Raw genomic sequence first — 15,943 nt, 5'->3', positions numbered from 1 at the left:
TTAGAGCAGTCTTTGATATGTAATAAGCTTAAATATTTGTAGACTTAATTAATCATATATTTTCTAATTACACACAATGTGTCAGGCACTGTGAAGGCTTTAATTTATAAAATGCCACTAGGTCACTTACTTGTTAGCCTATATATATATATATATATATATATAAATATGTATATGTATCTTAAAGATTTATTTATTTATGCATATAAGAACTGGGATATAGGCCAGAGGTACAGGAGAGGGGTGTGTGAGAGGATTTACCAGAGACAGAGTGGGGAGTAGAGCAGGCAGATCTAGAAATACACTGTTGAGGGGAGCAGTGGGCTCAATAGGAGAGGTCTGTTGCACCATATGTGGGTTATCTTCCTGTCTGGGGATTGAACTCATGTTGCAGTGGCAGGTGATAGCTTGATAGCACTGTGTCTTTTAACCCCTGTGCCATCAGGGAGCCCCTTATAATATGTCTTTAAATGAAAATGTATAATTCAAGTATATATTATACTTTATAAAATAAAGGACAATTTAAAATTTTCAGATGTGAGTATAAGAAAGGGCATAAAAACTTTGTTATACTATACATACTAAATATATATGTATATATTTAATATAAGTAATATATATATAAATATTAGACTTCTTTGTATATAAAGTTATTTTTAAAACATGGGAGAAAATGTTGCTTATTTTTTAAAAGTAGTTATTCATTTTTCATTGATACTTTTGAGAATACCAGTCAGCTTGTGGAGATCTTTGAAAAGCTAGAAAGATCATAGGCATTGTTATTAATAACTGATATTTTCCTCCTAAAGTAATTGAGGTTTTCCTTGTGATTCTGTGTAATGTAGTGATACTTGTTCTCTGGAGAACCAAATAGGTTTGAAGTGTAATAATAGAACTAGAGCATGGGTAGTTAAAAACTAATGTGAATTTCTGATTTGTTACATCTACAGATCTGTTGCCTTAATAAGATATTCTGGGATAAACAGAATGACATACATCACTAAAGGTTTTCCTTTTTAATCATGATTTTGTTTTTCTTTTCTTTTTTTTTTTTTATAGAGGCATGTTTTTATTTTTTTTAATTTGTTTGTTTGTTTTGTTTATACATGCACTGGGTACAGTCAGAAGTGTGGGAGGGTGAGAGAATTCACCAGAGCCAGAGCAGGGAGCAGAGCAGGCAGAAGGACCGAAGTACACTGCTGAGGGGAGCAGTGGGCGGCAGGAGAGGTCTGCGCGCTGTGTGGGACCCTCCTCTGGTGGCTGGGGAGCGGCTAGGGATCGAACCGGCGCCGCAGAGGCCGCGCGCAGCTTCACAACCCAGCGCTCAACCGCTGCGCCACCGGGGAGGCCCATGATTTTGTTTTTCTATGACCAGAAATTCTCAAATTTGAAAGGATATACTCTATATAAAAAACTATGTGTAGTACATGTTTAGCTTTTGTCTTTATATTCTCTCTGGCATGTGGTTTCTTGACTGTGAGTGAGTAATTTAGTCTTTCAAATCCATTTATAGCAAAGTGGATTTGGGTTTTGTATTTGTATGGTTTGTATAATGTAATTAAAATATTAAAAATATATATTGATGTGATCTTGTTAAACAAATTATTTTGGTCTTGAAAATGTGTGCTTAAACTGTTCATTCATTCAGCAGGTGTGATATTGTCAGGAGGTGTGCCATTTTCCCAACACTTTCCCGAGAGATATTAATGCAAACATGAATAAAGTATGGTTGCTGTTTGAGCAGAATTAGTTTTAGTCGATGAGGTACACTCGAATAATTATGTGATATGTTAAATGCTAGAGTAGGAATGTACATTAATATAAAATGTTGCAGAAGCACTGTAGAGGGAATGTTGACTCTTTTAGGGAAGATTGATGAAAGTTTTCAGATTCGTAATCCAGATAGATTCAACTATTGGAATTTTACCTTCACAAATTTGTATAAAATAGGATTTCTTAAACAGCCTTCAAAGAACCCTAAAGGCAAAAGAGAGTAAGTGTGTATATTCCATGGGAGTTCAGTATATATCTCTAAGTTGCTTGAACTTTTCTTAAATTTTGTTTCACCTTAAGAATTCATGTGAGTGGGCCTCCCCGGTGGCGCAGTGGTTGAGCGCTGGGTTGCGAAGCTGCCCGCACCCTCTGCAGCGCCGGTTCGATCCCCGGTTGCTCCCCGGCCACCGGAGGAGGGTCCCACATGGCGCGCAGACCTCTCCTGCCGCCCGCTGCTCCCCTCAGCAGTGTCCTTCGGTCCTTCTGCCTGCTCTGCTCCCCGCTCTGGCTCTGGTGAATTCTCTCACCCTCCCGCGCTTCTGACTGTACCCAGTGCTTGTATAAATAAATAAATCTTTAAAAAAAAAAAAAAAGATTCAGGAAAAAAAAAAAAAAAAAAAAGAATTCATGTGAGGGCCTCCCCGGTGGCGCAGCAGTTGAACGCTGGGTTGCAAAGCTGCCCGCAGCCTCTGCAGTGCCGGTTTGATCCCCAGCTGCTCCCCGGCCACTGGAGGAGGGTCCCACATGGTGTGCAGACCTCTCCTGCCGCCTGCTGCTCCCCTCAGCAGTGTACTTCGGTCCTTCTGCCTGCTCTGCTCCCCACTCTGGCTCTGGTGAATTCTCTCACCCTCCTGCGCTTCTGACTGTACCCAGTGCTTGTATAAATAAATAAATAAATAATAAATAAATAAATCTTTTAAAAAAAGAGAATTCATGTGAATGCTGCATTTCATTGATAAGAATTATATAAATACATAATTATTTTAATTACTATCAGAAAAGGAAAAACAAAATATGTTTCATCCTGCTCTGTTACTTTTGCATACATGGGGTCTATGAAGAGATATGAGCTTACATACCAGGTTTAGCATTTACCTTCATTTTCTTAGTGTACCCCCATTATGTCTCAGTTTATGCCTGCGGATATATGTGTATTGGTTTGAGAAAAAGAGCAGATCAATCACTCAGCCTATGGAATATTGCATTCTTCTTTTTCCTTTTATCTGCAGTTTAGCTTTAGGGAAAATTATTTACTTTGAGTCTGTTACCTTTGTAAATTGGACTAATAATGTGTAGCCATACTTTTGTTGGTAGGAGATCATGTAGTAACTGCTCATTAAATTCTGGTTCCTTCTTTTCTCTTTCTCCTCCCACACTCCTGTTGTATTCTTTTTTGGTTTTAGTGTTGGTCTTATCACTGCTTGGTATGCCATGATCAACTTGCTTACAGCCCTACTGGTCCTTATCAAAGAACAATACTAGAAGATGCTTGGGGCAAAAGCAGGGAGAGTTTCTGGGATAACATAGGAAAGCAAGTCAGGGTCATTTAGCACACAGAGAGATGGTCTGATTGGGCTTAGCAAAGCGTAAGCAGAGTTCTGGGAAGGTACCTATATAAAGGGAAAAAGGAGAGGTGGGCCAGATTATAAAGTCTGAGATTTAGCATATAGGCCTGAGAACATTTATAAAGTCCAGTTTTTGAGCAGCAACAAAAGCTGGTGATGTTGAATAGTTTCTTTTCACAGTAGTCAGAGTATTAGACCAAATGGTCTGAAGATTTCAGAAACTGAAATTAAGTCATTTCAAAAATAGATCATCTCCAAAATCTCATAGTTAAACATAAAAATGTTGTTACTGACTTAATTTGAAAATGATAATACCCATCTCTGTCGTTCTCTTGATGTTGTTAGTGCTTTTCATTTATGATGAAATGAAAAGTTGCTTGATCTCAGGCCTTGTCTATTTTTCTGACTGTACTGTACATGTCAGTTGAAGGTTCAAGAGAGTTTAACTCACCTAGGCACTTTTTCAGATTCTTAACTGAAAGCAGAAAGCAGAAAGAAGGGGCCAATGTGGGACAAAATAAAGTATTGAGCTTTATTACTATTAAAGGTGGCTTGAAAAATGTGGGGAGAATTACAGTATTGCACTCTTCCCAGCAAGAAGTGAAAGCCCCCTTACAGAAGTAAAAGAACTGAAGAATGGGGTTTTCTTTTTAGTGCAATGAGTCATGCCACCTGCCACAGCCACAGTTCCTTCAGATGGAAACTTTGGGCAAGGAACTAACCAGGCATGTTTTAAATCATTTAACCTGGTCCCTCCCCCTTTCACCCATGGCCTTGAGATAGGCACCTGACCAATACTTATTGTTGTAAGGGACCAACCACTGCAGAGTGAGATTGATTTGGTTGCTTCAGATCTGGACTCTATTTAATTAGCTATATTAACAGAACAGTTATTAAATCTTTTTAATGTATTCCTTCATTTGTAATATGGGAATATAGTTAGTTCAGTGACTGTTGTGAACAAACACAAGGTAGCAAAATACTAATACTGTTGGGTTCATAGTGTTTAGTAAATAATGGTAATAAAATGGTAACTTATTTTTGACAAATTAGACCTTGCATATTTGTCTTTAAAAAATTTAAAACTCCCCATTGAGCATATAGTATGTGATAGTTCTCACATTTCTAGATTTTACTGTTAATAGAAAACACATATCTCTTCAAATTAAATTGCTTCTTTGGCATACTCATTTTAAGAAAGCAAAATGCTGCAATTGCTTTTTTAAAAATATTTATTTATTTATGCATACAAGAGCTGGAGTGTAAGTCAGAGGTGTGGGGGGATGAGAGGATTCAACAGAGACAGAGTGGGTAACAGAATAGGCAGAGTGGCTGAAATACGCTGCTGAGGGGAGCAGTGGGCGAATCAGGAGAAGTCTGCTGCGCCATGTAGATTAGCTAGTTGGCCAGGGATTGAACTCATTCTACTGTGGCTGCTGATCGTTGCCATTGCTTTTATGCTGCCGTGTCCTTACATTGTAGACTTGTCTGTGTGTATACTACATAGACCAGAAGTTACAGGTTTTCTTTTTCTTTTTAGAATGACATCTCAATAATATGCTCCATATTTTTAGGGAAGGGAACATTTGGGTCAACTGTATATCAGTGAACTTTTGTTACTTTTAAGTGTTTTAAGTGTCATTTGAAATAGGAGCTTCAATTTGTTTGAGCCAACATAATATTTTATTTTATTTTTTTAAAAGATTTATTTATTTATTTATGAAGCACTGGGTACAGTCAGAAGTGCCGGAGGGTGAGAGAATTCACCAGAGATAGAGTGGGGAGCAGAGCAGAACAGGCAGACTGACGAAGAAATACACTGCTGAGGGGAGCAGCAGGCGCAGCAGGAGAGGTCCGCGCACCATATGGGACCCTCGCCAGCGGCCAGGGATCAAATCTGCGCTGCAGAGGCTGCGGGCAGCTTAGCAGCCCAGCGCTCAACCGCTGTGCCACAAGGGAGGCCCAACATATTGATATTTTTAAAAGAGGTGTTTTTTTATATCATGAGTAGCAAAACAGGCAAAAAGCACTGACTGTCTTAAACTTTATATAGAAGTCTTGGTCATGTTTTTTATTTTTTTTGTTGTTGGCCTGCCTTTTCCTGCACATTCATGTATTCAGATATTTAAGGGAGTGCCTAAGGCACTTCTTTAAAATTTGAGTATTGGTAACAAACAGGATAAATAGTCCCTTTGTCTATGGACTGTGGAAGTAATGTTAAAACATAGGTTTAGTTGTATACAGCCTGTTCAATTCTAGAAATTGTGACAAGGACTAAGATCCTGGCACTAAATTATTTTTTTTTGGGGGGGAAAAGCATTTTGTTTTATTTTAACATCTAAAATTCTTTATTATTATAAATTTACACAGTTACAAAGGAAGGATTTTAATTTCTAAAACAAAAATTTTAAATCTATCTTTTAAATATATCCAATGGAATTTAAACACCATAGATACTGGATATTCATGATCATTCATTAAAAAAAAACAGGCCCAAGCCCATTTAAGAAGTAATTTTTATATCATTTCTTTTCTCCTTTAACACCTGTTTGCCTACCACTTTCCCCACTAGTTACTCTTCAAACGTGATATATTTTCACTCTTGAAAAGGGGGAAAGCATTTTAAAGCTCTTCTTGAATTAGTTACTACATCTGAAGAGGTGTGAACCTGTTCCCCTAAATCATACACAGATTTGTAAACCAGAGTGTTACCTCAATAAAAAAAAAATTACGGGAAAAAAAATACCTATTTATTCTTAGGACACATAAAAAATTTTCTACATTGTATGGCGAATATAACCAAAATGTAAATGTATTCATTGTGCAAAGATGAAAAAAGATGTAAGAATTATATAATATAAAATATTTAAATTAAAAAATAAAAATAAAAAATAAAAATAAATAAAAATGAATCCACCAAAAAAATTAAAAAAAATTAAAATTAAAAAAAAAAAGCTTTCTACATCATTATAAATTTATCTCTGTGACCTGGAGTTTGGGATATTGAACTTTTGTGAAGCAAAGAGGATATTGAGAATTTTTTCCCTCCCAAAGTACAATGTATAATAATTAGGTAGCTATATCGAAAACTTAATAGATTAAAATTTAGTTCAGATGTGGTATACATCAAATACGGATTTCATTTTTTTGTTTCTTCAGCTGCTTATTTCATTCATGCTCTTGATAGTGCACACTGAATTATTTTCTTTTGGCTTACAGTAGTTTGAAATATTTTGACGAGATGAAGACAAGTTGTAAAGAGCTTCACTCTTTCATTTTTTAAACTTTTACTACTGGCTAGTCGTAAATTCAGGTGTTATTGCAGTTGTGTGCTAGGGCTATTGTGAAAGACTACTAATAGCGTATTCTGTGCTTACATGACACACATAAATAAAAAATAAATACGGGGGTAGAGAATTCAACATGTTGAGAGGAATTTTGACTAGTTGGAGAAAAGTTATTTCCTGATATTTGAAAAAGTAAAGTTCAGATGTAGAGTTAATAAAACTCATCTGGTTTCTCTGTTGATTTTATTGGAAACAATTTCCCAAGTGGTAATTTTCATGTAAAATATTTGAAGTTTTTTTTTAATATTTATTTTATTTATTTATTCATACAAGAATTGGGATCTAGGGCTTTCCCTGGTGGCGCAGCAATTGAGCGCTGGGCTGCAAAGCTGCCCGCAGCCTCTGCAGCGCCCGTTCAGTTCAATCCCCGGTGGCTGGCGAGGGTCCCAATTGGCACGCAGACCTCTCCTGCCGCCTGCTGCTCCCCTCAGCAGTGTATTTCTTCGTCAGTCTGCCTGTTCTGTTCCTCGCTCTGGTTCTGGCGAATTCTCTCACCCTCCTGGGCTTCTGACTGTACCCAGTGCTTGTATTAATAAATAAATAAATAAATCTTAAAAAAAAAATAAAGAATTGGGATCTAAGCCAGAGGCACAGGGGTGAAAGGATTTGCCAGAGACAGAGTGGGGAGCAGAACAGGTGGATCTACACTGCTGAGGGGAGAGCGGGAGAGAGAGAAGAGGTCTGCTGCACCATGTGGGTAGCTCCCTGGCCAGGGATCTAACTTGTGTTGCAGTGGCTGCAGATAGCTTGATAGTGCTGAGACTTTAACCCCTGCACCACCAGGGAGGCCCAAAAAATATTTGTGTTTTTGTCAGAATTTCTTTGTACTGAAGCAGGAGAAATTTTTTTCTTGTTTTTTACCTCTAGGAAAAAAGCACAGTAAATAACATTTAGCTGTGTATTAAAATGATAAGAGGAGGTTTTAAGTGGGGAAAAAACCCTTTAACTTCTCACTTGTGCTTAGATGTTTGTTTACAGTTGTTAAATGCCCATATGTTAAGCTTAGGGATTCAAGAAGGAACTGGTTAAATAAAGTAGTAGGATTGTGTTTATAGCTATATGTTTATTATCTAGCCTTGTTCATGTCCTTTAGATCAGTTAATTTTTATTTTGTATTTATAATTTACTGTTTTTTATTTATTTATTAAAGATTTATTCATTTATGCATACAAGAGCTGGGGTACAGGCCAGAGATGTGGGGGGTGAGAGGATTACCAGAGACAGAGTGGGGACCAGAACAGGCAGACTGACTGAAATATACTGCTGAGAGGAGCAGCGGGTGAGACAGGAGAGGTCTGCTTCGCCATGAGGGTTGCTCCCTGGCCAGCTGGGTATTGAATTCGTGCTGCAGACGCTGCAGATTGCGTCACAGTGTGGTGCTTAACTCTCTGTGCCACCAGGGAGGCCCCTGCTATGTTTTTTAATGAGAGAAATATTGGTTTATTTCACTATTACCTCAGCTATAACTTAGCTAGATTAGAATGCATTTGGTTAAACTGGAATTGATATCTCCTAGTAATAAAGTAATATAAAATTCTTTCCAATTTTTTTATCATAACTAAATGAATGAAACTCTTATGTAGGAGGATTTACACCAACTTTCAACTTATTGATTGCTAGCATTAGACTTAGCATTTTATACATTTGTACTTTTTGAAGCTTTTAGACTATTGGAATACCTTTTTATGCTTTAAGTTTCAACTGTGGCTAAATTGGAAAGACATGACTAACCATTTGTAGAAATCTTTAGTTTTTATACAGAGTTTCATGTTCTTGCACTTAAAAGAACAAATTGATCATTTAGTATATCTCATATACTTCAAAGATAGAATGACTAGCTTATGATTTCCAAGTTTATTCTTATTCTCAAGTATAGGATTTCTCTTTCCCTATTTTCAATCTGGATACATTTCTTATAATAAATTTCCTCGGTTTTTAAGGTGTGGTATAAACCAAGAATGATAGTTTAGATTAGACCTGGTCTTGCATTTCCATTGTTTACTGGTTTGTATGGTTTTTGGGTGAGTTAGTTAATTCTTTTTAATCCTAATTAGCACTTAGATTAGTAAATGTAAAGCTCCTAGTAGAGAAACTGATACATATAATAAAATGGTAAATCCTAATAATAACTACCATCTTCTGACTGTGTGTTCACTAAGGGAAAAGCGGAGTTAATCTTGCAGATTCAGGATGTGTTTGCACTTGAGGATGAATGGCTATTGTACAATTGATCACACTGTACAACTGGTCACACAGTAAATTTCTCATTTTAAGGTACTGAAGATTCTCAAAATTTGTCCTCTGGATGGAGGCTATTTTTCTCTTAAACTTACCATCTTAGAAGGTCATTGAAATGGTAAACAAAATCTTTTAGTTTAGGAATACTATTTGCTGAACTTTGATAATGCTAGCTTAGTTAGTTGTTCTTAGAGGATTTATGCGAGAAAGAAATCAGTGTATTTAGTACAGTGCCTGCTACATAATAATCATAGAAGTGGTAGCAACTGTGTGTGTGTAGTGGTTAAAAATAGGACCTTTCTGGTCAGACTGCCCAACTAACCTTGTGAACTTGGGTAAATCGGTTAGCATTCTGTTTCCTTAATAAAAAAAGATTAATACTCACTCTGCCTTATATTTGAGGGTTAAATCAGATGGAATATTAAGTGCATGGTACAAAATAAGCTCTGAATAAATGTTAGATATTATTAGTATATTTTTTTCTTTTGGTTTTCTTTTTTTTTAATAAGATTTTTTTAAGGATTTATTTATTTATGCGTACAAGTGCTGGGGTTCAGGCCAGAGATGCTGGGGGTGAGAGGATTCACCAGAGACAGAGTGGGGAACAGAACAGGCAGATTGACTGAAATACACTGCTGAGGGGAACAGTGGGTGAGACAGGATAGGTCTGCTGCACCATGTGGGTTTCTCTCTGACTGGGGATCGAATTCATGCTGCAGAGGCTGTGGATTTCTTCATAGTGTGGGTGCTTAACCCTTTGCGCCACCAGGGAGGCCCTATACTTTTTCTTTTGAAAGGCATGATTCCACAGTGGAAAAAGAAGGATCTTTGGAGTCTGGTTGACTTGTTTTGAGCTTTGCTTCAACTATATACTAACAGTGTAACCCTGGGCAAATTATTTAACAACTATTCATTTCCTGTTTTCATATTTATAAAATGAGGATAATGGCTACCTTGTAGAGTTTTGGTATTATAAATACATAGATACTCAGCAAATGGTAATTATTATAGAGTATGATGCCTGTAATTCAGGTCAATGATATTTTCTTGGCTTGACAATACAAGCTGACTGGCTAGATTTTTCCCTGACACTGGTGGCTATCAGATTGAGTACTTAATCTACAATGAAGTTAATTATGCTTTTTCTGTAAAAATAAAACTTTATAATAACAGTTTAAATGGTTATAATATTTTCACATGAAATATAAACTAATTTATAATAGAGTATACTTTTTGGGTTTTCCCTTATTTATTTTTCAGAAGAAAATATCATTTTGGACTCAGGATTGAGAGATGATGGTTAGACTTCCCCTATATGCTTCTGCCGTGTGTACCCTGGAAAAGAGAAATCCTACTCACATGGGCTTAGTTATCTCTAGAACAGAGAGACTTTATAGAGAAGTGACAGTCATCTGTCTCTGAGATACAGTCTAGAATTTTGTTTGTGTAGATGACAAAACTCCTGATCAAAATGGGCGGGTAACTCTTCCTTATTGTCACATTTATTATTGTATAAATGTGAGTGTGTCAGGCAGCTCAGTTGCCAGTGTAGGTTTACAGAGGTGTGAGCAGTTTAACCACAAGAGAAGATCCAACCTTTAGAATATGCTGAGCAAAAGTGACATTATCAGCCTCTCTAAACTGAAACTATAGCCAGCTCTCAAGAGGCCTATAGCCAGTTCTCACAAGTCCTGTTTTTTTTTTTTTTAAGAAAAGAAAACTTGGAACATATAGAAACTACAGATTATTTGCAGGTTTTTGCTAAACACAACATTTCTGATGAGTAACAGACATTTTACAAATATTTTTATTTTTAGAAGTTTTTGCATATAATCATCACAGATTTTAAAAATATAATTCACGTACCATAAAATTCACCATTTTAAAGTGTATACCACTGTGTAACTCCAGATTGGGTATACATTTTAAATAATGACATATCTTTTATATTTTGATGAACTTACCTCTATGATTTTCTTTTCTATATTAAGGACAACCTATGGCTTATCTCCTTTTGTTAAGTTGTGGGGATTTCTGCTGTAGTTTCAGTGTAGAGTGGTTGATCACCTGTTTTTTTCATATTAGTCATTGTGCTTAGTAATCTCTAAAACTGGGTCTCATTGAGAGAAAACGGTTTTAAGAAGTCCTCAAACATTTATCTCTACATTAATTTCATTTTTATTTTAATTCAGAATAAGAGAAGATAGAAAACAGTATCATTTTGGATGACTGCCATAAATTGAATGCTGTTCTTTGACAGTGGAGCGTTTGTTTTGTAACTTGTTTGATAACTTGATCATCTGCATCCTCTTGCATGACCAGTTAAGTTTTAATATAAAAAAATTTTTTTGTTGACCAGCTAAATATGGTAATTTTCCTTACCTTGCAACTCGTAATATGTTGTGCAAGCATTTTATAAGTTGCTGGGGCCTTTTAAGTAATTATCTTCATTCCTAGAGAAGCTCTATCTTCCATCTGCACAATTTTATTAAAATTTTTACAAAGCACTTACATCTTCCAACATGTTTATTTTTCCCTAGACAATGAAAATTCATCTTTAAATAACTTTCCATGTATAAGTATAGAGAGACCATCAATGGATATTTAGCTTTGTCTGCTTTTTCTAGCCTGTTATCTCTGATTTTCTGAAAAATATTTTAAATGTTATTTTCGAACTTACTGTTATTTTTGATACAAACTAAAATGTAATTATCCCATTAACTACAAACCATGCCTCTTCCGGTTCAATAGCATCTAGTGAAATAAAAACCTCACTTTTAAAATAATCATTCTTTATACTTTTTCCTGACACTATAGATCTCTGAAAGTCCTCATACCTACATACTGTTCTGTCTAAAAGGACAGCGTCTTCCTCTCCAGTACATTCTGTTGTGGGTTTAATCTGATGAAACAGTTTAATTCTTGTATTCTTTCTTGAGCTATTGTTAACAAAATTGCCATGTTATTTGACTTACAACTTAGTGCTCCCCCTTGAAACAAATGTTAAAAATAAAATGTATTAAGTTAATTGACTTAGAGTTCAGTTAGTGAGGCCACCTCACCTCCCCCTTACTATGTGCTTCCTATCCTCCTCCAGAGGCTAGGTTGGGACAGTTGGGGAGGGTTAGAATGGGTATTACAAAACATTTAATAGTATGTGTATTGGCCACTTATTTTTAAGTCTTTTTTTTTCATTTTCTGTTGGAGTATTCATCTTTTTCTTATTTCTGGATCTTATTATATATTTAATGTAATATTTTGTCATGTTTCAAACTTTTGCCTTTATGTTCTACTCATCATTTGATATGCAGAAGTTAATTTTTTTTAAGATTTATTTTTTATTTATACAAGTGCTGGGGTACAGGCCAGATGCGTGGGGGTCGAGGGTGGGGTGGTGGGTGATGGTAGTGGTGAGAGGATTCACCAGAGACAGCAGGGAACAGAACAGGCAGAAGGACCGAAAATACACTGCCGAGGGGAGGCCGGGGAGGTCTGCTGAGCCATGTGGGATTCTTGCTGGGCGGGCCTGGATTGAACCCACGCTGCAGAGGCTGCGTCTCACAGCGAGGCGCTCAACTGCCTACACCACCAGGGAGCCCCAGAAGTTAAATTTTTTGTGATGTTAAGTTTATCAATCTTGTTCTTTATAATTTCTTCCTTTGCATTATGCTTGTTCTTCTCCATCCTCATTTTAGAAATAATTTTCCCCTCCAGTCATTGAACAAAGACTCAAAATCATTTTGACATGTTTATGTTTAGAGTTTGGTTTCAGGTAGGGATCAAATTAATTCTTTTCCTGTAATGGTTGTCCTATCACCTATTATTGAACAGTCTCCGCCTTTCACTAATGTTTTGAATAAACTTGTCCTTAAACAAGCGCTTTGTAACATGCCACCTTCATCCTACATCAAATTCCTACTTACACTTGTGAATTCTCTATTCTGTTCTTTAATTTGCCTGTAATCTTATACCAGCATTACATAATTTCAATTAATATATCTTCTACTATTCAGAAATATAACTTCTTCCCATCCTTCTGTGTTTCCTTGATTATTCTGCTCTTATTTTCTTATAGATGTTGATATAACCTTACATTTACTGAGTGTGTATATAGATCAAGTGTGTGTTTATTTTTTTAGTGTATATTAGCAATTTCAATCCTCATAGCAATCCAGTGATATTGGTAAAAATCACAATTTTACAGATGCAAAAATTGAGATGATGGCATATTTAGTACTTAGCTTAAGACTGAATTAAGCTGAGAATCCAGGATTTAAACCCAGGCAGTTTAGCTTTAAAGCTCATGCCTTTAACTACCATGATAAAGATTAGATTATTTTGTCAGGTTTTACAAGAACTTTTGAATATTTTGTTGGAATTAGATTGAAATATGCTTGGGGAGAACTGGTATTGTAGTGGTTGTGTTTTCTGTACTTCATAACATTATATGTGTATCTATTTGTTGGAATTTTCTGGAGAGCACAATCCTGTTTTATGTGAATGTATTTTCAGTGTTTGCCAGGATCCAGATGTAGAGGGTATATCCAATAATTATTGGTTGAATGTATATTATATAAATTAAATTAGATAAAGAGATTTTATAACATAAATCCCCAGGATGTGGATTTTAAAATGACTGGATACATACACTACAATCAGTAAGGAATGTCTTTCAAAATACAGATATGACTTGTCCTCTTATCCTTTTCTCTATTGATGATATTTGGGGTTCCTGGCTTAAATATGAGAACCACTGTTCTAAGATGTTAAGAGTATTTGGAGACTATAAAATAATTAGATAGTTTTTGTTATAGTATTTTGATTTATAAAGTTGATTGTTTAACTTCTTGTGAAATGAAAATATTTGAGGTACTCAAAGAAGCAATGGGATTTTCTGATCAGCAACAGGCAACACAGTGCTGTACTGGGAATTAATGGTGTAAAATTACTAATATTTCAAAATTCATATTAATGAAGTAAAAAAACATGTCTTCAATATAAACACTTAAAATTGTGGGGCATATCAGACTTGATTTCAATTTGTTTTACCTACTGACCAATAAGGTCTTGAGTCATGTATGCTAGTGGAGGAAATTTTATTCGTACATTGTTCCTCAATTCCAAAGTCTTTTCTGTTAAAAGACCAGTTCTGTTCATTGATTCAATAGTTTATTTCTTCATTATGTCATGGCCATTTTAACCTTTCTCTTTTATCAAGTCTTCTGCAAGTCTTAATTCATAGGATAGAATTTATCTTGGGCTTCGTGTCTCTAAAATCCATGGTTGTGGTCCAGTCACCTCTCCATATTATTTGGGGGCATCGCTTCAGGGTAGTACCAGTGACGCTGACTGAGGAAAATAGTAATAACTATTCTTCGAACTATTGGTTATGAAAAAATACTTGCTTAGACTCATGCTAGTGATGATTATTCATGGAAGTAAATGTGAGAAGTATAGTTTTAATTCCATTTTTAAAAAATCTAATGAGAAAATAAGTGTTAATTGAAGCAGTGGTTACAATTCATTGTTTTTATTAAGAATTTGACTTCTCATGGCCAGTAAATGTAGGAGGCAAATGAAAGTTAAATAAAATAAACGTACTTGAGATGTTTTTATATAAATACTTATGTAGGTGGTAACTAAAGGTTTGGTATTCCTAAAATGTGAAACACATATATCATACCTTCCTATCTGGCAAATTAGCAGAGTAAGCAGGATAAAGAATAGTCTGTATTACTGATAGGAAATTTTATACCTTTTCAGACTTGACATAGTCCTTTAGATTTTTATCTCTTGTTATTTGAATGTGAATTAAAAAAAACAAAATGTACAGATAAACTAAACATTTATCTGTACATGAATTGGAAGGGTGGCTCTCAAAAAGTTTTCTGTGACCATAACTCTGCAAACTAATATTATGTTACTCTAGCAGATCTAATTAGTTGGGGAGATTGTTGAAACGGTTCCCAGAGATGATATAAATTACATTTTGAAGGCTATAAACTTTATTACATCTGGTTAATACTTAGAATTTCTAAGATTTAAATTTTCTGTGCTTTAAATTTTTTGTTTACTTAATCTTTCTTATATTAAGACAGTGTTTGTTTCTTAGTAGTTGTTTTCTGGTCAAATTGATCCATGCATTTCTAATAATTATGGTGATATTTTAATTTTTTTTTTAAACAATTTTTTTTTTAATTTTGCGTGAAGACTGGGGTGTAGGCCAGAGGTGCTGGGGGTGGGGGGCATTAAGAGGATTCACCAGAGACAGAGTAGGGAGCAGAACAGGCCAATTTATTGACATACTCTGCTATGGGCTGCAGCAGGTGAGACAGGAGAGGTCTGCTGTGCCAGATGTAGGTTAACTCTCTGGGTGGGAATTGAATTCAGACCTTAGTGGTTATTGCTCTGAGACTTAACCATGAGGTCACCAGGGAGGCCCCCAATTATGGTGATTTTTTTATATATAAAGTTTCAGCCATGTTCTGTTGTCCCTGTTGATTGTATTTTGCATTTGTATGAACAAGCTTAATAGAACATCTTTTTCATATCATGAAAAAGATGAAAAGTTTTTTTTAATATGTCTCTACTCTGTTCTAGTCATTTAATATTTTATTGTTTTAAATAAATTTGTGTTTAATTTGTTAATCTCTTCCTGTCATTGTGCTAGTTTTTACAAACTTAAGTTTTGATATATAATTGTTTCTTTCATCACTTATTTAGATGCTACATAATATGCTAGTTGTTAAAGGAAATACAGGCTTTGGTTAATGAATTTTTGTTTCACAAACTTTCTATACTATTATCTCTTTTTATGCTCTATATTTTGATACATTTCAAGCAAATACAAAATTAAGATGATATCCCTGTGATCTTTTACTAGGTTCTGCAGTTATCAAATATCAAATATAAGTACTCTGTACTTATCCCAGATTATATGAAGTTATATTATTTGATTTGTAAATATTTTACTAGGTATTACTATGTGACAAAGACTTTTTCTTTTAGGTGAGGTAACAT

This window comes from Talpa europaea (assembly GCF_964194135.1).
Source record: "Talpa europaea genome assembly, chromosome: 12".
NCBI lineage: Eukaryota > Metazoa > Chordata > Mammalia > Eulipotyphla > Talpidae > Talpa > Talpa europaea.
Note: the sequence above shows the minus strand (reverse complement) of the source record.